Source organism: Megascapheus bottae, chromosome 20 (assembly GCF_031878675.1).
Source record: "Megascapheus bottae isolate mThoBot1 chromosome 20, mThoBot2.hap1, whole genome shotgun sequence".
Lineage (NCBI taxonomy): Eukaryota > Metazoa > Chordata > Mammalia > Rodentia > Geomyidae > Megascapheus > Megascapheus bottae.
The window spans coordinates 4,248,085-4,270,733 of record NC_143528.1 but is presented as its reverse complement, the minus strand read 5'-3'; the positions used below and the strand labels follow the sequence as shown (position 1 = coordinate 4,270,733).

Sequence of the window (22,649 nt, the reverse complement as noted above, 5' to 3'; positions counted from 1 at the left end):
GCAAGGGGTGAGACATATTTCCTCTCCCCTATCCCATCCCATTGTTGTTTTGTTTGTTGTTTTGTTTTGTGGTACTGGCAATGAACCTAGATGAATCCAGGTTCTCATGCATACTAGGCAAATGTGAGCTATACCATTAAGCCACATCCCTAGCCAAGTGTCGAGATCTTTAAGACGTGATTTGAGCTGGGTGCCAATGGCTCATCTCTATAATCCATTTTCCCAAGCCGTTTCTTGACATCTCCAGGCAGTGACACCACATGTAGCTTGTCTGTCACCTGTGTGAGTGTGTACTATCTGAGTCACCTGCCTCTCACATTTGACACTCTGGAGGGCAGGGCTACCTCCTTCCTAGTTACCATTCCAGAACATGTGCAGTGCATAACACATCATAGATGCTGATAAATGAATAAATTATAGCAACTTTTCAATTTTGTGACATCTTCCCTTACCCTTGGCCCCCATAAAATGCTCTAGACTTTGAATTAATTTCCTTTTAAATAAAAATTAGGGCTGGGATATGGCAAAGCATTTGCCTAGCAAGTGCGATGTCCTAGGTTCAATCCTCAGTACAAAAAAAAAGAGACAAAAAAAATAAGGATGAATCAAATTGCCTTTGTCTCAAGAATTTCATAGCCACCCATTGAAGCCTTTGGAGACAATAAGAATCCTCATGTCTCACCCTTGGGTTAGACATGCTATCTTGGAGTTACTTTTGGCAGCAGGTTATCTGTAGGCCTGGGGTTGATCTGCCTCTGTCTCTGTTTCTATATCTGTCTCTGTTTCTGTCTCTGTCTTTGTCTCTGTCTCTCTCTGTCTCTGTCTCTGTCTGTCTGTCTCTGTCTCTGTCTGTCTGTCTGTCTGTCTCTCTCTCTCACACACACACACACACACACACACACAGCCAGAGCCAACTGGGGTCTCCCCTCAGACAACCCTTGTTGAACCCTTCCCTTCTGGACTTGATGAACACTGATTGGGTTTGAATGTGAATGCTGACATGTACCTCTAACATGCCAATGTACATATAAATGTGTGTATGCATATACTAGAATGTACCTCCAACATGAGAACACACATTCTGATGTCAACATACATACTGGCCTGTACCTCTTTGGGGGGCCTTGCCTATGCTAGACCTACTGCACCTTGTGAACCACACTCCTGCTTACATACACACATATTAGGCTGTATTTCTTATTTCTCAGGGATGTCTTGGAGACGCTGTACTGAAGTCCATGCGGTCAGGGTAGCTAGAGTGGCCCAGGGGAAGATCTCTGTATGCTTAGAAGCCTCCACTTTGGCTTTGGATGGCAATTCTATTACCATTGTTTAGCTAGAAACCTATTCCACAGACCCATATATGTGGGTCATGTGTTAAAGCCTTGGCTCCCAATTTGTCACTTAGAGGGTGGTGGAAACTTTTATTGGGGGAGGGCAGTGCTGGCCCTGGGGCTTTAATTTAGGGCCTAAGCACTGTCTGTGAGTTCTTTTGCTCATTACTAGCACTCTACCTCTTGAGCTACAGCTCCACTTCTGTGTGTGTGTGTGTGTGTGTGTGTGTGTGTGTGTGTGTGTGTGTGTGTGTGCGTGATTAATTGGAGTCTTATAGACTCTCTTGCCAGGGCTGGTTTTGAACCAGGATCCTTAGATTACAGCTACCTGAACAGCTAGGATTATAAGTGTGAGTCATTGATGCCCAGATAGGGTGGTAGAAAGTTTGAAGCAGTAGAAGCCAGTGGAAGGGTCAGGTCATTGGGGCTGGAACTTTGATGGGGATGTTGCTCCCTCCTCATCTCTTTTTTCATATTCTGGTCCACAGCTTTGCTCCTCTATGTGGTCCTACCATGGTATGCTTGCTACCTCACTGCTTGTCCTAAAGCAATGGAGCCGCTGATACTAACTGGAACTTAATTTAAAACTGTGAGCCAAAATAACCTTGCTTCTTTATAGGCTATTGTCTTATTTATTTAGTTATAGGAACTGAAAGCCTCCATGGCCCTGAGTGGTCAGAATTCCCCGGGGTCAGTTTCACAGATGCTCCAGGGAAATTGTCCAGAAAAACATTATTCATTTCAAGACAAGGTGTGCAGATTACAAATATGATATGTATATATACACATATGTATGTATGTATATATGTATGCATACATGCATGTATGAAAAATAACAAATCCTACCTTAGACTCTGAAGGATCCTTGTGATAACCTTGAAGCCCAATTCTAAAACATCTGATTATCATCAGCATCCAGGGATGGGGAGGAGAATTTGCCTGAAGTCTTGGCCCTGGATTTTCCTTCTTGCCTCAACAAAATGAGATACCAGGGCCTCTGAGAACATGTTCCTTCAGAAGCTGAAATTATATGCTCCTGGCAGCCCAAACAGCTATTTGCAGTAATAACTATCCTAGTGTAGGCTGGAGGAGCCTAGTAAATGTGGCCCTTGTTTGAAATCTTCCCCTGATCCCCACCCACCACCTCCCCAGTGCTGAGCACATCGGGAGGCTGAATGACTGTTTTCTGTTTGTTTGTGTTTCAGAGCCAAGCTGTCTGGAATCACTGTCTGAAAGAGCTTCTTCCTCACCCCAGCAACTGTACCCAACAATCAGGAGTCAATGCTAAACTCACACATTTAGGGATCATTAGCTAAAGGGAAAAATACCTTCATATGAATCTCTCCCTCACCTCCCTACCTCCCCACCTCCACACCTCCACTCATACTCCCCCTTCCCTCTTCCTCCCTCCTTCTCTCCCTCCCTTCCCTTCCTCCCTTCCTCCTTCTCCTTCTCTCTCTTTTGTGTCAGTTTTGGGGCCTGAACTTAGGGTCTTTTTCTATCACTTGGCTTTTTTTTTTTACTCAAGGCTGGTGCTCTGCTGCCTTCGCTGGCTAATTGGATATGGACTTTTCTGTCTAGGCTGCCTGTGAACCATGATCCCCAGATCTCAGCCTTTTAAGCAGCTAGGAGTATAGGCACAAGCCACTGGTGCTGGGCTGTTTGAATCTCCAACAGTCCATAGATCCCAAATTGAATACAGTCTTTGTCCTTTCTCTTATAGGGGCTCAAGTGATGTGGCAGGTATAAGAACAGAGACAGTTAAAATCAGTCCATACCTTAGATTACTGAGGAACTTGGAACAGTTCAGATGCTTAAGCCATGCAATCCAGACACCTGTGTTTTTCCAATCACATTGGTATTCTAGTGTGAAACTAGGCTGGAGAAGCACTGGCTTAAGTGGCTCTTGGGATTTCTGCCTGCCATTCTACACATGCTGAAATCCCAGGGTAAGGAAGAGATGGTAGATATGCTTCTGTCGGCTTAGCTGATTCCTTCATTTTCTCTTTTAGTGAACATCTCTCCATGCCAAATGTGATGTGGGGGGTGTGTGTGTGTGTATTTCACAAATAACAGGTGCTGGTGGCTTACACCTATAAAATTGTAGCTGCTTAAAAGGTTTCAGCCTAGCTACTCGGAAGTTTGAGATCTGAGGATCATGGTTTGAGGTCAGGTCAGGTAGGAAAGTCTACTATATTCTTATCTCCAATTAAGCAGCAAGAAGTTGCAAGTGGAGCTGTGGCTTAAGTTGGTAGAGTACTAGCCTTGAACCAAAAAAAAAATCTCAGAGATAGTGCCTAGGTCCTGAGTTCAAGCCCTAGGATTGGCACACACACACACACACACACACACACACACACACACACACACACACACACACAAAAAGACTAAAATCTGGGATCATTGTTCAAAGTCAGCCAGGGTAAGAAAGTCTATGATATTCTCTTCTCCAGTTAACCACCAAAAAGTCAGACTGGAGCTATGGTAAAATGCCAGCTAAGAGACAATGCACAGGGCCTGAATTCAAGCCCAAGGACAGGTGAAACAGAAACAAACAGGGTTGGGGGTTTTGCCTAGTGGTTGAATGCTTGCCTAGCAGGCACGAAGACCCGGGTTCAATGCTTCAGTACTACATACGTAGAAAAAGCCATAAGTGGTGCTGAGGCTCAAGTGGTAGAGCTCTAGCCTTGAGAAAGCCCCAGGACAGTGCTCAGCCCCTGAGTTCAAGCCCCAGGACTGGCAAAACCAACCAACCAATCAAACAAACAAACAGGGATTCAACCTAAATATGGCTTTTGCTACTGTACTTTATACTTAAGTTGAGAATTTTTCAAGTGCAGTCCTGGCTCTTCCAGACTAAATTTCACCCAAATTGTTAAATCTAAATCTGGCACCACACCCTGTATTACCTTTCTCTGTGGATGGCTCATCACCCACCAAGGGACCTGCAGGAAACCAGGTACTGTTTTCCTCCTTCACATTCCCTGTGTTGTCCTCAGCTTCTACTGACACTACCTCCCATTCTCTCTGTGCTTTCTGCCCCTGCTCTGAGACAGCCCTGCTTCTCCAATCTATTGTTATCACTCCTCCTCTCTCCCTGGCTCCAGTCTATTCCCCTCTGTTCTACCATCTGCCTGCCTTCAGAGAGAACAATCCAGATATCTATTACCATGCCAGCCCCTGCTTACTGTTCCAGAAGTTCTTAAGTGCTGTCCTATTAAAGTCTCAATTCTGTGTGTGTGTGTCTGTGTGTGTGTGTGTGTGTGAGTGTGCGCACGCGCCAATACTATGGTTTGAATTCAGGGCCTGGGCTGTCTCTTAGCTTTTTTGTCCAAAGCTGACATGCTACCAGTTGAGCTACAGCTCCTCTTCTGACATTTTGCTGGTTAATTGGACATAAAAATCTCCCAGCTTTTCCTGTCCTAGCGGGCATGTAACCATGATCCTCAGATCTCAGCCTTCTGAGTAGTTAGGATGGGCCAGCAGTGCCTGGCAAGTGTACACTTCTTGGTATAAGTTTAGGTGTCCTGAGTTCTGCAGTCTCACTAGCCACAGCATCTGAAGATCTCAGGTGACCTTCCAACAACCAGGAGCTTTGCCTTTTTTCTTCTTACTGAGCCTTTGTTCATATAATTCCCCTCTGGGTATCCTCCCCTCCCCCTTGCATGGTGGCTACTTCTTTTCAGCTAGCACATGTGTCCCCTTCTCAGGCTGCCAGGTGGCTGTGCGTCTGGCCAGATAGTACTGAACACCACTCATCAGCAGCAAGGTGAGACCACGTGATGAGCTGGATTTAGTTTTTTGTTTTGTTTTGTTTTCAGGCACATTGTGAGCTCGTTGGAGGCAGAACCCATGTCTTCCCTTGCTTTGATGCTTCCCTTTGCTTTACTGCTTCCATGATTTCTGAACCAAGAAGCTTTCTAGTCAAGGTATGAACTCGCCCTGGTGTACTGTACCCCTGCTCCCTACCTTCTGCTGACTTGAGACCTATCTCACATCCATTTGGCTTGTACCAAACTCTGGGAGAGGAAAGTTTGTTTTGGGCCCTGCCCGATGGAATCTTTCCACCCGAAGATGTTATTCTTTTCATTAGGGGCTCCTCTTAATAGCTCCCAATGTTCTCATTCCCAGGACCTCTCAAATGCTTTGTCTGCCTATCAAAATATGCTCACAAAAGTACATTCTCTCTGACATACCACTGCCACTATCTTCTTCCTCAGGCTTATTTTGTATTTGAATGGAAAAAAGAATTCAAAGGAAACTTTAGGCCACAGAAGAAGAGAGAAGGAAAATCTGAGGGGAGAAAGCCTTGTCTGGAGACTTTCTTCAAAGACTGCCGTGGGTTCCCTTTTCTTGGAGGGTTAGAAAGGAGCAACCATTTGTCATCTTCTGTAGGCAGAAAGACCAAGAGAGAAGAGGATTGTGAAGCTTTCTTTCTCTCTGGGCTCATTTCACGTACTTCCCTGAGGCTTCGACATAGGGAAAGGTGTCCAGGGACTTGGAAGTGGTGGGTTCCTGATGATGAGATCTGTCCATGGAGAGCCCACAGCAACAGGCAGGACTTATGAAATAAGGCAGCGAGGAGGCTGTGATGAGAACTCAAGCAGAAAGGGCTGAATGTCAACAGAGATCAGAGCAAAGCAAAGCAAGCTGAGGGGAAGCAGTGCACTCACAAGCAGGGCCAGCAACCCTGGGCGGCCTCTGAGGTGACAGGATGCAGCTGGTGGCTGAGACTGTCAGGGAAGGAGTGGCTTGTGTTTTGCTAGTGTACAGTGATCCTTGGGTCAGGCCATCGAAGATCTAGCTTATTCCTGCTTCCGTGGCCTCTCCTGCAGAAATACCTGCAGCCTCTGGCAGCGTGGTCAGTTTGAGCACATGGTGGTGAGGGCCTTTCAGAACTACCTGACAACTACTTTCTCCTGCAATAATGACTGCTACAGTTCCCTCTACCCTTCTCAGTACTGTAACCTTTTCTTTTAATTAAAAAAAAGCATTTGTTCTTTTGCAATACTGGGTTTTAGACTCAAGGATTCACACTTGCTAGTCAAGCACTCTATTGCTTGCGTTAAGCTTTCAGGCACTTGTGCTCTGGTTATATTTTTCAGATAGAGTCTCAGTTATTGCTCCCGGGAGTTGGCCTCCCGTTTACATGAGCACCCAACACATCTGCCTCCCAGTCTCCTTCTAGCTGGTGGCCTGACACAGGATATCTATACCAATGCCAGATATTTAAGGGCGTTTTTGAAATCAGGACACTGAAGTATACCATTTCCAGGTCATTGGGTTGGTGTGTGTGTGTGTGTGTGTGTGTGTGTGTGAACATGGAAACTTCCAGACCTACGCTGGCTGGTCACGGAGCCCTTGGGTAGTGATTCTCTATCGACCTCTGTCTAACCTCTTATCCCATGCACATCTGGAGGGTGGAAGTGAACTCCTGGCCCAGTGCTCCTGATCTGTCCATGTGACCCTCCTCCCCATAGAGGCTCTGGTGCTGCTTCTAAAACTCAGCTGAGTGGGTGAGAATCCAGGAACTGCTTTGCTCTTATTGTCTGGAGGGGCTGATGGAGAGTTCTTCTACGAGGGTTTGGAAAAAAGGCCCAGGTGAGGTAAGAAAGTAAGGAAATACACAGGGAAAAGGAACCCACTGACCAAATCCCTCTAACCTCCTTAGAGGAAACCACATGGATTTCAGGAAACAGCCTGGGGCTAGTATGATTCTTCATTTTTTTTTTTTTTTGGTGAGGGAAAACTGGGATCCCTAGAGAAAGAAGTCAAGTGAAATATAAGACTTTAAGAAGCATTTTGAAATCCTTTCTTTCTTTCTTTCTTACTTTCTTCTTTCTTTCTTTCTTTCTTTCTTTCTTTCTTTCTTTCTTTCTTTCTTTTTTCTTTGTTTCTTTCATCATCTTCCCTTTTCCTTTGATAGTATTGGTGTTTGAACTTACCTTATCACTTGAGTCATACCTTTAGCTCTGCTTTTCTTTGGTTTTTATTTATATATTTAGTGTCATTACTGAGGCTTGAACTTAGGGCCTGAGTACTGTTCTTTAGCTTTTTGTTCAAGGCTGGTGATCTACCACTTGAACCACATCTCCACTTCTGGCTGTTTCGGTTAATTGGAGATAAAAGTTCTCAAGGACGTTCAAAGGCTGGCTTTAAACCTTAGATCTCAGCCTCTTGAATAGCTAGGATTATGAGCATGAGCCATTGATACTGTTCTTGTTGTTATTTTGAAAACATAGTCTAATAAACTTTTCTCCCTGGGCTGACCTTGAACTGTGATCTTCCAGGTCTCAGCTAAGATTACAGGAAGGTGTGATCCACCATGTCTGCTTTTCCTCAATCTCTTCTGTACTCAGAGACCCCGAGAAAGGCCTCTCTATATTCCCTCAGCTTCTGGCTAACAGACCCCATCTCTTCACAAAGAGAGTCATAAGCCAGAACTGTATGCAGAAGTCTGTCTTCTTGGATGGCTAGTCTCATGCATGTTGGTGAGCTCAGAGTCTGTGTTTTCCTGCCTTCTTCTCCTAGGTGCTGGATGGAACTATGCCTGTAGCCAGTAGGAACTCAATAAACTTGGCTATAGCCCTATTGGAACCTCTTCAGCAAAGGAGAATGATCTCAGCCTACTTCTAGGGAGGGAGGCTGGCTAATGGAAGGCAATCAGGCAGAAGCAAGCACTGCTCAAGTCCACCTGTGCTTCCGTGTGACCTTGGGAGAGGCACCAGGCTACCTTGTTTCTCTGCTACGTCCCTCCTGCCCCATGGCTCTCCCATCTGTGTACAAGACACTTCAGATTCTGGGATGAAACATGGTCTGTTCAGGTGCAATGATCATTGCTTGAGTCTCACAGACATCCTCCGTTCCCCTTTTGTCTTTGACATTAAGCTAAAAATGAAAATGTTTGCATAGAGATTTTTTTCCTCAAGGTCATTTTTAATAGGTCTGGTAATCAGAACTGGGTCCTTATTACCTCCAAGTCATCTCATCATTTGACTAAAATCCTCTGGTGAATGTTTTGGATGAAAATTGTTATTATTAAAAGTAGTTACATGAAGATATTCCTCTACAGGGCAGAGGTACCTCATTGTTATGGTTTATTTAAGACTTCTTGTTATATTCTTCACTTGCCTTTTGAGGGCTTTCTGTGATATCTGTCTCCAGGGGGATTGTATTTATTTTGTGCTGGACCTGGAGGTTGAACTCAGGGCCTGGGCACTATCCCTTAACTTTTTTTTGCTTTAGTGTTTGCATGGAGGTGAAATGAGATGAGGAGGTTGGAGTCTGAGGTGTGACTTCTACATCCTGGGAACAGTCCGAGAGGTCTGGGGCTCTAGAATCTTCCTTCTAGAAAATGGTAGAGAGAGATCTGCCTTTGCTGACTTCACTTTTCCTTTCCTTTTCTTTTTTGTGTGTGTAATTGTTGAATAGCACTGGAGTGGTGTTTGGAGAAAATGACTTGCCCTATGGATACCAAGTTAGTAGTGATCATTAATCAGATATCTGCCATTATACTGGGAAGGCACATGAAAGCTAGGTAGGCCAAGTGGAGGCTTGTACTTACAGGCATTATTTTCAGAAAATCGCATTTAATTGACTTGATATAACTATAGCACTGTCAAATTCAGGCAATAAAAATATGGTACTTCCAGATGATTCTGAATTTCAGGTATGTACCAAATAATATGTATGTGTGTGTGTGTGTGTGTGTGTGTGTGTGTGTGTGTGTGTGTGTTGGTATTAGTGCTGGAACTCAGAGATTAGATACTGTTCCTTAGCTTTTTCAGTTAAAGCTGGCTACCACTTGAATCATTCCCCTCCTTCTGATTTTTGGATAGTTAATTGGAGATAAGTTTCATGGACTTTGCTGCCTGGGCTGGCTTTAAATCTCAGTTCTCAGATCTCAGCCTTCTAAGTTGCTAGGGTTACAGGTATGAACCACTGGCACTTGGCTCAACAAATAATTTTTTTCAGTGTAAGTTTGCATGGGATATATGCTAAAAAATGTGAAGTTTTTCTGAAGCTCAAATTTAACTGGAAATCTTTGTTTTTTTGTTTTTTGGGTTTTTTTTTTTTGCTAAGCCACACCCTTTCCTAGGTAAAGTTTCGCCATTGGTTCAGCAACCAAAAGAAGACTACAGAACCCATTATGACTACTATGATTGTCTTGGGTCTACAGGCAGGGGCAAGGAAAAGGACCAGCGTTTTAGTCAAGTTTTGAAAGCTGCTTGGAAATAATACAGATTTAGCCATGTACTCCTGCAGAGATAACAAGAAAGGAACCACTAGATGCCAATTAAATTGTTGTTCAATGAGCAGTGGAGAATGAGGCAGGGAGAGGTCCAGTAAGGTCATGGGAAGGGAAATGATCTGAAGAGGGGAAATGAGCTGGGCTGGAGAAATTAGAGAAATTACAGGTAACTCTTATCTGCTGCTAGAAACATGGCCAGGGTGTAAGGAGCCGGGGTCCTAATAGCCAGGCTGTCTTACATGGGGTTAAGGGACAGAAGCCACTAGGCCTGATAGTGGGGGGGAGGGGGCTCAGCATTGGACTGTGGATATTTTCAAAGATAATAAGAGCTCAGAATCCAGTGCTAGTGGTTTATACTTATAATCCTAGCTATTCAGGAGGTTGAGCTCTGAGAAACCTGATTTGAACCCAGCTTAAGCAGGAAAGTCCATGAGACTGTTACCTTCAATAAACACCAAAGAAACTGGAAGTGGAGCTGTGGCTCAAGTGGTACCCCTGAGCATAGATGCTCTACCATTTGAGCTTTCGTATTGGAGCCTCATAATTAGAGCACGTGTGTGTGCACCTACACACACACACACACACACACACACACACACACACACACACACACACTCGGCAGGAAAGGTATCATCTGGCTTTTAGATGGAAGATTATTACACCAAGCATGGCTCAGACCTTTAGGAACCCCTTGGTGTTTCAGTAAATCCTGTAATCAATCATGTGACTTCACAATTGTGTTGTCCATTACAGTTCTTTGTGTGGGGTGGGGGTGGGGGTTAAAAATGTCTGTTTATGTTGGGTCCTCTAGGAGAAATGGCCCCTTCCCTTTATTCTTTACCCATGAACCCTAGAAGTCCCTGCCCAGCAGGGGGCAGGGTGGTCCCCCAGGCTCTGAGGTCACCTCTGCATCCACTTTTGCCATTCCCTCTACCCCATCCTCTCATATATAATCTCTCCATAAACTCTCTCTTGCTACTCACGCCTCCATCACCTGCAGCTCCATAGTTTGGTTTTTCTTTTCCCTTGTAATAAACTCTCTTCCACTTACCCTTAAGGTTCAGTCAATGTATACACTGATAATAAACCCTTCTTTTGGAGATGTCATCAAAACCCACAAGTGACTTCTAAAAGTTCTCATCACGTAGAGAAAGCCCTAGGACTGGGTCCTGGCAACCCCACCTCCACTAAGTCACTGAAGCCAGACAAGGCGCCAATTAGTTTGGTTCACTTTGATGACCAGGCATGCAGACCATACATTCCTGCATCTCCCCTGATGCCCTGTGTTTCTGTGCTTGCCAGTGCCTGAAATTAAGCCCTTGGACAAGGGAACCAGACTCTCTTAAAGTGAATGGATGGTTAAGGAAAGGATAAGAAATATTGGGCACCTGAAAACTGACCTTTCTAGGGGGCTGCATGTTTCTCCTTTTGAGCAGGAAAAGGAGATACAGAATTAAAACCCAGATTTCAGAGTCTGGATGAGCCATCTCAGCCTGTGCATAGATTGGTTCTGGCTCTAATAAGTTCTAGCTTGGGAACTTCAAGTGAGTTACTTAACCTCTCTGTGCTCCAGTTTTTGTAACAGTAAAATGAGGGTGAAAATCATAGTGTCTTTTAAGTAGATTTGTTATAAGGAAATAATAAGCATATTTAAAGTGATAGGAGAGAGCCTGAGACTGGATTAGACATTTGTTAATTATCTATTCATATTTGACTCCTATTTTTCACCTTCAGCAACTGATGGGGCTATGGATCCACTGTGATGCCACTGTCCAGGTCAAGCTTTCATACGATTTGAGAAGATCTGGGAAAATTATTTGTTGTTTTCTTGTTTGAAGGAATACCATTCCTAGGGCTTTTAAACTAATGGTCCCTCCTTTCTGCTGGAGGCATGGCTCAAGTGGTAGAGCTCTAGGTTAGAGAGAAAAAGTTGAATGAGAGCACAGACCCTAAATACACACACACAAACACCCCATTGGTGGCTCATACCTGTAATCCCAGCTACTCAGAAGGTTGAGATCTGAGGATTGAGATTTGAAGACAGTCGAGGCAAGAAAGTCCAAGAAAAACTCATCTCCAATTAACCACCAAGTGGAAGTGGCTCAAGTGGTAGAGTGTCAGTCGTGAATGAAAAAGCAAAGCAAGAATGAATCCCAGAGTTCAAGCCATAGTACTAGCATATACCGACACCCGCCCCCCCCCCATAATTACCTGTAAATCTATAGTAAGAGACCTGCGGAATTTGTATTTTTTTGTTTTACTTGTAGTTTGTTTTGTTTGTTTACAGTTATATAAATCAGGTAATGAGTAATAACGGGTGCATCTCTTTTTTTGGACAGTGTCACCCCTTCTCTCCCTCTCTCCCAGTTTTTCCCTCTCTTTCCCACCCACAAGTCGCATAATTCAACATGGTGTCTAGTGAGTCCCACTGTTCACCTCTTGTCCCTTCTTACCGTGCCCCTCCACCAATGGCACTTGTATTTTATCAGAACAGACCGTGGGCTCCAGGAATAAATTGTTGGGATTTTAGGCATGCTTCTGTTGATAGCATCCAAAGACCCCCCCAAGGTACTGGCTGGGATTCAGGTTGCAATAGCTAGGGATATGAGGGTAGCATTCTGTGGCTGAGTAAACCTGGAGGGTCTGGTCAAAACCAAAGCTATGCCCAGCAGAGCAGGATTTCCCGCAGTGTGACTCACAGCCCAGCAGCCCAGCAACACTCATGTCAGATGCAAATTCATGGATCCATCCCAAGAATGAATTGAATTAAAGAATTTAATTAAAAATTTTGGGGTCCCAATTCTCACTCTCAGAAATCTAGGTGTTAATGTGCCATTGGCTCATGCTTCTTGCTACTTAGGAGACTGAGATCTGCAGACTGAGGTTCAAAGCCAGTCCAGGCATGAAAGTCTGTGAGACTCTTATTTCCAATTAATCATCAGTAAACCAAAAGTGGTGCTGTGGTTCAAAGTGATAGAGTGCTAGCCATTGAGCTGGGGACACTGTCCCCAGCCCAGAGTTCAAGCCCCATGGCTGAAGGAAAAACAACAACAACAGCCAGAAGTAGAAGTAGGGGTATGGCTCAAGTGGTAGATCACCAGCCTTGAGTGGCAAAGCTAAGGGGCAGTGCTCAGGTCCTGAGTTTAAGCCCCAATACTGGCATAGGAGAAAGAAAGAAAGGGGGCCGTGGGAGGGAGGAAAGGAAAGAGGAGGAGGAGGGGGGTGGGAGAACAACATGTGTGAACAACTGAAAGAGATCCCCTTAAGTGATTTTGAGGCTGCATCAGGTTTAAAAACCTTGTAGCCTATATGATCTGTGAAGCCAAATAGGCTTTAAACAAATAGATTCAAATAACCAAAGCAATGTCAGAGTCAAAGGAGGGTTAAGGGAGGAGGTGGAATTGGAGCTGAGCTAGAGAATAGAGATTCTGGGAAATTCTCAACACAGCTCTCAATGCTGTTGTTTTCATCTGGTCTTTATCTTCTGTTGGTGCAGCCTGAGTGGGTTGGGCCAATTTAAAGGGCCAGAAGCAAGCAGACAGATATTTTTCTTGTTTCTCCCCCTCTCTCCCTCCATCTTCCTTCTTCTCTCCCCTTTCCTTCTCTCTCCCTCCTTCTCCTTCACTCTCCTTCTCCCCCTCTCCTCATTTTTGTTGATTGTGGGGCTTGAATTCTGTCCCTGAGCTCTTCAGCTTAAGGCTAGTGCTTTACCAGTTTGAGCCACTTTGCCCACTTTGATTGGAGGTATGATCGTGCCTGGGTTGGCTTTGAAGCTCAATCTTCAGATCTCAGCCTCCTTAGTAGCTAGGATTATAGGCCTGAGCATGTGCACCAGGCTCTTCCCTTCCTCTGTCTCTGTCTCTGTCTCTGTCTGTCTGTCTGTCTCTGTCTGTCTCTGTCTCACTCTCTCCCCCGCCCCCACTGCCTCCCCCCCCCCCATTTCTTATCCTAAGGTTTAAACTCAGGGCCTGGACACTGTCCCTGAACTTTTATGCTCCAGGATAGTGTTCTACCATTTTAAACTACAGCTCCATTTCCAGCTTTTTAGTAGTTGGAAATAAGAGTCTCATGGACTCCCCTGCTCAGACTGTTTGAACTTTAATCCTTCAATCTCAGCCTCCTGAGTAGCTAGGACTACAGATGTGAGCTACTGATGCCTGACACTTTTTTAAAAAAAATTATTATCTTCAAGCAGTTGTACAAAGGGATCTCAATTTAACAAATTAGTTTATAAGGGCAATGTATCTGGACCACTGTCACCCCTTCCATCCTTCTCCCCAGGTAGAATGCTTTTGCAGGTGCTACTGACCTCTTTGGAATTAAGCTGGTAGCCTGTTATCTAAAGAATTGGGGTTTTTTTTGTTGTTTTGTTTGTTTTTATTTGGTTAGTGCCTGAGAGAGTTGGACATGGCATTGTGAAGCTAGAATTTACTATTGGGTGAGCTGAATCCAGTGACAACCCATAGTAGCTACCCAAAGTAACAACCAATTTGCAACATTCCCAGGAGATCAGGGACCCCTCAAATACAAGCTGGATGAGATACACTCCATTTGTTGGATGGTCCCAAATACTTATCACCCAGTGTACAGTAAGTATTCATGCATATTAATTATGCTGGACAGACATCTGATCCTTTCCACACTCTCCTGTCTAGATTGACTACCCTGGATGCAGCAATGCAGGGCCTATCCTCTGCCCTCTCTTTCATCCGCAGATGTTTATGCTGCTCCACAGTCTGCTCTCAGGAGGAATGGTACCTTAGCGTCTTCCCAAATCCCCAGTATGCACTGTTTTGGGGAGTTACATGAAGTATAAGTAAAATGACCAAAGAGCAGAGATATGAGGAAAGGGCTTGGGAAACCAAGTCTAGTATGCCTAGACTTAAAGGGCTAAGTTGGTGTACACAAGAGAAAAGGTAATGATAGGGCTAAGTAGATCAGGATCTCAGCCCACGATGGCGGCAATCACTGCAAAGTTCTTCAACTGGGAGGTCTAATCAGGACTAATCGGGGTCAGGATAAAAGTATGGCCACTAAACTCCCTTGGTCCTTGGTGTATGAGTTGCTGTTAACTTAGGGCATGGCTCTTGTGTATTTCACAATTGGCATATTGGACATAGCTTTAGGGCTTTACCTAATCCTGATTAAATTTGATCTTGTTTACGCTGAATGGTCAGAAGCACCTGAAGCTCTTTTCTGGAATGTGTTCCTTATTCCTTTCAACGTTGTGTCATGTGTCAAGTTTCTCACCTCTCTTTGATCTCTCTGACTAAATCATTAACAAAAATGTTGAGCAGCCATTCATGAAAGTCTGCCTTTCAAACTGAGGCTTCTGTTCACGCTCAGGATCGGCTACAGACTGTTCAACTAGCTGCTTGTTCATTTGCTCATGGCCACATGCTATTAGGTCATGATGATATTTTGTTCTGAAGGTACTGGGAAGAGGGCTGTGTCTGTGGCAGTGTCTTTTGCATCCTTTGGCCCTTCTAAGGAAATTGTATTAGTTAGCTTTCTTCCCATCACTGTAACAAATTACCTGAGATACCTCACATAGAGAGAAAGAAAGTTTGTTTTGGTTCCAGTTTTGGAAGTTTCAGTCTATGATCAACAGGCTGTATGCCTTGGGCTCCTTCCATCATGGTGGGAGCATGTGATAGAGCCGAATGACTCCATCAGCCAAGAGGCAAGTGAGGATGATGCTGAGGTTATCATTCCCCTTACTATCACACCTCTAATGATCTCAAGACCTCTCACTAGCCCCCCATCCTCCCTAAAATGTTCAACAATTCCCAACTGGGACACCCTAGGAACCAAGCCATTAACACATGGGTGCTGTGGGGCTCATTAGAACCATAGCAGAACCTTTCCTCTGTGAGGAGGTACTGGGCCACAGTGGTATAGCTTGAGATGTGAAAATACCTCCACAAACAATCATAGACAGACTATGAAGGAGGGATTATTAATTTTCTGATCACTGTGATAGTGAAGTAAGGAGGCTGAGTTTAAGTAACTTCTCACAACCATCCTGGGTGGCCTTGCTGAAAAGCCGGAAAGAGATTGTTCATTGAATTGCAGGTGCCATGCTGTTTAACCTTAGGAGAGCTTTTGCTCATCCTTGACTACCTCTCTAAATAGTTTGAGTTGTTTCTCTCTGGGTATACCTCGGAAAGTCTCAAACGGATCCGCCATTACTGCCATAGTTAGTTCTACTGGTGCCTGAGCCACTTCCTACTATGGTCTGCTTTTGTTGGGTTTGGGTGCTCTACCTTAACATGTGGTTCTTGTCTTTAAAAGCTTTATTCACGCTCCTTTCTGAGTTGCTGGTCTTTGAGATAGGAGCCTGTCTGCAGCTTCCAGCTCTCCTATAAAGACTCCCTATTCAGCCTCTCAAAATATGGCTTTTCTGTTTTCTTGTGACTGTTACCTTTCAACAGTAGATTTTTTTTTCATGTCTTTCCAGGTAATTATCAGATCAACCAGACCAAAAATTAGATATAGAAGATTTGACTACAATTAGTAAACATGATTTAACCAACATATAGAGCCCTGACACCATTCTCCCATCATTTCTTCACTAGCTAAATGATCACAAAAGTTGTTTAGTTGGAAAGAGCATTCCAAATCACAGAACAGATGAACACGTTCGATCACCTAAAGGCTAGCAATTGGCTGGGTTTGGTGGTTCATGCTTTTAATCCTAGCTACTTGGGAAATGCAAATTAGGAAGATCGTGGTCCAGTGACAACCCAGGCCAAAATTCAGCAATATCTCATTTCAACTAACAAGCCAAGCATACGTGAATGCCTGTGATCCCAGTTACATGGGCTGCATAGAGAGGAGGATCACAGTCTAAGGGCAGCTCCAATCAACAGAGATCCTAACCAACCAGCAAAAAGGGCTAGGGGCATGGCTCAAGAGGTAGAGTGCTTGCTTAGCATTTGCAAGACCCAGGTACCTGTGGCTCATGCCTATAATCCTAGCTGCTCAGGAGCCTGAAACCTGAGGAACAACGTGTGAAGCCAGCCCAGGTGGACAAAGATGAAATATGTTTATCTTTAATTAACCATCAGGAAAAGCTGGGTGTGGGTGGTAGTGTGAATCAAGTGGTAGAGTGCCAGCCTTTAGAGAAAAAAATCAAGGAGAATGCCTTGAATAAAAGCCAAGTGCTTGATAACACACACACACACACACACACACACACACACACACACACACACACACCAAAAACCAAAATCCACCAAACCCCCAAAAGAGGCTGCCTTTCTCTGGATGACTGGTATGCAGAACTATACCTTTAAGGCTGCACCTAGACTTGACGAACTGATTTAAAAACAGAATAGTTCTACATCATCTTAAATCACTCCAGGGTCAGGCATTATACAACTACACACCACCCCTGAGGCTCAGTGCCTGCCAAACATATCCAAATGATCTAATCCTAAACTTCCTCTGCCTGGCCTGGCCCTTTTCAAGAAAACCAGACCAAAGATGGTCCCTCCCATCCCTCTACCTGCTCTTAGACCCTGGTGTTCTGTGCAGTGACTTGTCCTCTTGGGCACTGTAAGTAACGATAGGTGATTGACCTGTTGCTTTCACCCTACCTGAATAAAATTTAAATCCCAGGCTAGGTACAGAGGTTCATACCTGCAGTGCCAGCTACTTAAGAGGATGAGGCAGGAGAAGCTATAAGCTACTCATCTCTATGTTCCAAATTGTGCCTAACATTGTGCAGGATTTCCATACACTGCGAATTGTTTTGACCTCATGCTCCAGTGACTTTCATTGTTGTTGACTGTAAGCAATGTGGAGATTCACCCCAGCCCTTCCCATCTTGCTGTGGGTCCTGGTGTAAAGATCATGGACTCAAGAAGTCAAACGCACATAGCAGCCACTCTCTGGTCTGTGTCTCCAGAAAGCTCGATCCTAAAGAGGGCAGTGAAGCTGGCTGCAGGGTAGGTTACAGCCCCCATTTAACACTTCCTTGGAGAAAGGGCCCTGATCACTGAGCTTTGTGACCTGAAGGGAGGAATATTGATTTCCTCTGGGGTCAGCTGGGGTGTCACTTGCTAGGTAGCTTTGGATGGATGAAGGCCGAGTCTGTTCTTACCCTGCTGGACCACTGTTGCAGGAAATCATCAGGAAGATGTCAAACAATATCATCTGGAAATAAGTTGTTCTAGTCCTCTAGAGTTTTCAGAGTGGTGATGGGAACATAGATTTCTCAAGTACAGAGCTTGCTTGGCGAATCTCTCTTCTCTTATGTTTTCTGAACAACCACACAGATATAATGAGATGTCTTTAAGTCCTTTGGCATTGAGGCATACATCTGGGGACCACATCTGTTTCATTGCAAATTTCCAGAGCCTTTGAGTACTCAGGGTATACTTCCTGAAGCACACTCCAAAGATGTACTAGAGAGTGTTGATGGTACATTCTTGATCGCCACCTGGTTGATGGCAGAATGACCTTCTTTGTGGGAGCCGTTCTTTCCGGTTCCAACCTAGCTTTTCTTGACCTGTCTGGAGAAGTGAGACCCTAGACTCATTCAAGGTCTAAAGTCCCAGTGAGTCCTGCCCCATGCCCAGTGAAGTGAGAGGCTAGACCATGGCTACAGAGGCAGTGTGTGGAGACTGCCACTGAGCTTCCTGGCTTAGGTCCCAAGCTCTTAGTCCCTTCTTCCTTCCTTTGGAATAGTGGCACCAGGTTTTTATTTTAAAAATCTCAGAGGTGCTGAATCCTAGAAGTGATAGCAAATCTGGTAACCAAGACACAAGAGGATTCAGGCATGGAGGTGCTGCTGACATGTGTCTACCTCAACTACTCAATTTCCACTAGACATTTACAGGGAGTGGTGTCACAGAGGCTTAGAGCTTTTGAAAATTATCTGTGGCCTTCCATGTCTTGCCTAGAGGTTCCTCAGGTGTCTGGCAGGGGGTGACCAATATGTTTGGGCTCTCCAGGGAATTCTCTTCCCACAGATGTCTTTGAAAACTGCTGTCAGGCCGCAGTACTTGCTAAGCTTTTCATCAGGCACCCCATGGCTAAACTTGCTTTGACTTAGTTTTCCTCAATGTTTTGGTATTTATTTAAAAAATACACTGTACTTCAGCATTCATGAGTCATTGTATAGGAAACACAAGAATACAAATGAACATGGAAATGTAAGTTTTGCCAAAAGGAAACTCCATGCAGTTCAGAAGAGAGTTTATTGCATGAGGAAAGAGCAGACTCCTGCCGCCCAAGATGGAGTCAGGCAAGCAAGAGAGCTTATGGAGGGAAGAGACAGATTATATAGGGGGAGGGCTATAGCCACAGCAGACGTGGATGTGATCTCAGAGGATGGGGAAATACCTCAGTGGGGACCTCCCACTGCCCCCAGGCATGCCAGTTGCCAGGGTTACAGGGGCTGGGTGGGGATTTCCAAGGTGCAGGGGCAGAGAGCCAAGGGAAGAAGTCATTTCTTCCAGGTGGACCTAACATGGATATGTTTAAAAATAAATAGAACATTGGCCAGGTGTTTGGCCTAGTGGTACAGTGCTTGCCTAGCATGCACAAAGACCTAGGTTCGATTCCTCGGTACCACATACATAGAAAAAAGCTGGAAGTGGTGCTGAGGCTCAAGTGGTAGAGCTCTAGCCTTGAGAAAGTCCAAGGACAGTGCTCAGGCCCTGAGCTCAAGCCCAGACTCTTCTGTCTGGGCTGATTGTAAACCATAATCTTCAGATCTCAACCCCCTGAATATCTAGAACGACAAGTATGAGATTCCAGCTCCCAGCTTGTATTTTGCTTTTTTGAGACAGTTTCTGTGTAACCCAGAGTGCTTAAAAATTCTCCACCCTCCTTCAGCCTGCTGAGGGCTGGGATTACAGTTGTGAACTAGAGTGCCTGGCTAGAACTTGGGATATTTTCTCGCTTCTAACAGATCGGCTGGTGCCCTTCCTGAAATTAGAAATAAGTACTTGTGGTTCACATTTGAATTTCTTGCCTAGCTCTGGGCCTGACCTGTGGCAGGTATTCAATAAATGGTTTGGAAGAAAAGATGGATAATAAATGAATGAGTTAAAGCTAGATCTTGAATACAAGTGGGAGAGGAGCTAGAATAAATGAAAAGCCTCCCTCAATTAACATTATCTGTAACTGACCTTTCTTAATAGTAAGTACCATTAAGCTTAGACCTTATAAAGAGGACATTAAATTAGAGTAATGATGGATTGTTTTAGTTAATTAAATTGAATGTGTTTATTTATCACTCATTTCCATTAGCATAGTGGCCCTGAATTTCCCCATTTGAATTGCCTGGCCAGTTCCTAGACTTACTGATCCTATCAGTAAGATAACCAAGGCGATTGGAGCAGCTCTCCAGGGCAGGGATTTGGTGAGTCTCCCAGGAGATAAAAACCCCAGATCCCAGCTATTAGTTAATTAGATGCTGTGAACAACAAGCTTGAAGAAGTGGGAGGAAAGGGATTATTACAGACTCCTAATGGTTGGGAATTGATTTAGTAGCATGGCAGCACATTTGCATGTGAGATGAGAGGTTTGTAATCAGGCATAATGAGTTTTTGCAGGTAGTTTTGGGCCATGAAAACCCTCTGGAGGTTTTGTTTTTTTTGATTTTGGACTTTTGGGCCTCCCCACTCCACAAGCCTTTGCTGGGGGAGCAAAGAGGTTCTTCCTGCACCCCCAGAGGCTAACTACTGTGTCCACAGAGGACCAAGGCTGCCCAACTCCTGCCTCCATTTGTAGAGGTAATAGCAGTGTTGGTGTGGTGCTTGCTTATGTTCACATTGGCTGACTTGGCATGGTCCTTACAACAGCAGCTGAAGAAGGTGCTAAGAGTTCCCTTTTTTTACAGATGAGAGGCAAGCAAGGCCTGTGGCAGTTAGAAATCTTGACTAAACTAGTTAGTGTCTAGTAAGTGGCAGTTCTAGACATCAGATCCCTGCAATCTTACCCAGCAACCTGCCCTTAGCCATTCTGTCACCAACACACAGTGTAATTTCCCCTGACTTAAATGACTTAACTTGTCTTTGGCTCAGACTTTCCATTTTCCCTTCCTCTCAGAACCTCAGGCCTCCTAAATCTCTGAATTAATCTAGTCTGAAATCCTTCACACTAAAGTGCAAATGACTGGGAATCTCTTATAGCCTAAGCTCCCAGGAAAACCTACTAGCAGGATCTAGAAAGTTAAAATAAAAGAGTGAGGCAGCTTTTGAGGTGTCTATGTAAATTATTTGGTCACACTATCCAGATTTTCCTCTAGGGATGCAGTTCTGAGGTAGTGGAGTTGTATGGCCTCTGCTTTCTGCCTTTAGTATTCTTGGTCTCTGCTGGAGGCTGAGGAGGTATCACAGGGGGTACTGAGCTGCCCCCAAACCTTCTATGGACTCTACAGTGTGCTGAAGGTTTTTGTTTGTGTCCTTATTGTGGTTTGAACTCAAGACTTCAAATTTTGGTTTTTGGGGTTTTTTTTTTTTGGCTATGACTGGTACTCTACCACTTGACTCACACTTCCAGGATCAACTTTCAGCTGTTCGGTTGGAGATAATAATCTTGGAATTGTCTGCTCAGACAGGTTCCCAACCTTGATGCTCAAATCTCAGCCTCCCAAGTAACTAGGGGTACATTTGTGAGCCACCAGTGCATGGCAACATTTCAATCTGTATGTATGTATGTATGTATGTATGTATGTATGTATGTATATGTATATGTATGTATGCATGTATGTATTTCTAGAACTGGAGCTTGAATCAGGTGGCACTGTTCCTAAGCTGTTTCACTCAAGGCTGGCACTCTACCACCTGAGCCACAGCTCCACTTCTGGCTTTTTGGTTAGTTCACTGGAGATCAGAGTGTCCTGGGCTTCCCTACCAGGGATGATTTTTGTACTCCAACCCTCACATCTCAGCCTCCCAATAAATGAAGGGTTTGGAACCATGCAAACCCTTTCTCTCTGGAGGGTTGTTTGTGGCTTATTGTTTTTTTCTCTTTTTTTTTTCACTTTTTGACTAGGATTATAGTTATGAGCCACTGGTGTCTGGCAATATTACACAGTTTAAAAAGTATTCATTGCATACAAATCTTCTCAAACTACCGGCTTTGTGGGGCAGGTTGGTTTGGCTCTCCTGCCAACCCCTGCAGTCCTTCAGGATGATGAAAGTTGGAGTGCTGGTGCCTGCAGCTGGGATCAAAGGTGGGTGGAGGCCCTCTGGTCTCTCAGAAGGCTCAGGGAGAGACACCCCCTTCCCCAAATGGATGCTCTGCATGTGGCCTGCAGAGAATGGGCTTTTGGTGGAGTTCTGGGGAGCTCAGAGCTGCAGAAGGGGATCAGAGGGACTTCTGAGAGTCCCTTCCCAAGGGATATAGGCCCCACTTAGGCTCTGGGACTCGTGTGTGGCCTTTATGGGCCGTGACCAATGGCTCAAGGCCTGGGCTGGCAGCCGCAAGCCTTCATCCTAGGCAGGAATTCTAATTAAATGGGGACTCCCAGGTCTCACTTACAAAGAGCTCAGCAGCAGACCCTGTCTTTCAGACCCCCACCCAGCTGGCTATACTCTTCGGTGCCACCCGCAGAGAGTTGGGGATCTCTGGCTTCACTCTCTAGGGGGTCTGCAAAGAGCAGGAACCAGTCCTGATCTGTGGAGCTATGTCCAGACCTTTGATTCAGGTAGATACAGATAGAAAACACCTCCAATGGGTCAGGCTGCCCTCCACACTTCTGTAATTTTTTTGTTTGTTTATCTCATTTCCTCTGGTTTTAGGGATTGGGGGAATCAAAGGATGCCATCCTTTCCCAGCTTTCACCTTGGCTGTCTGCTCCAGAGATAGACAGGGACAGGGTACTTCCTGAGCCACACAAAGGGCTGGGCAGGGTTTGTCTAGGCAGAGGAATAAGAAAATAATGATGGAGGTGAGTGCCAGTGGCTCACATCTGTAATCTTAGCTGCTAAGGAGGTTGAAATCTGAGGATCACAGTTTGAAGCCAGCCCAAGCAGGAAAGGCCATGAGACTTTTTTCTCAATAGATCACTCAGAAAAAGCCAGAAGCGGCATGGTGACTTAAGT

The 22,649-nt window shown here is 44.8% G+C and overlaps 1 long non-coding RNA gene across 1 annotated transcript; it reads left to right on the top strand.

Annotated features, from left to right (window-relative positions):
• Positions 1-3,720: 3,720 nt before the first annotated feature.
• On the top strand, positions 3,721-8,810 carry LOC150049099 (uncharacterized). Its single transcript, XR_016538958.1, has 3 exons — positions 3,721-4,293; positions 7,866-8,158; positions 8,766-8,810. It is a non-coding gene; the product is annotated as an uncharacterized LOC150049099 (long non-coding RNA).
• The last annotated feature ends 13,839 nt before the right edge of the window (positions 8,811-22,649 follow it).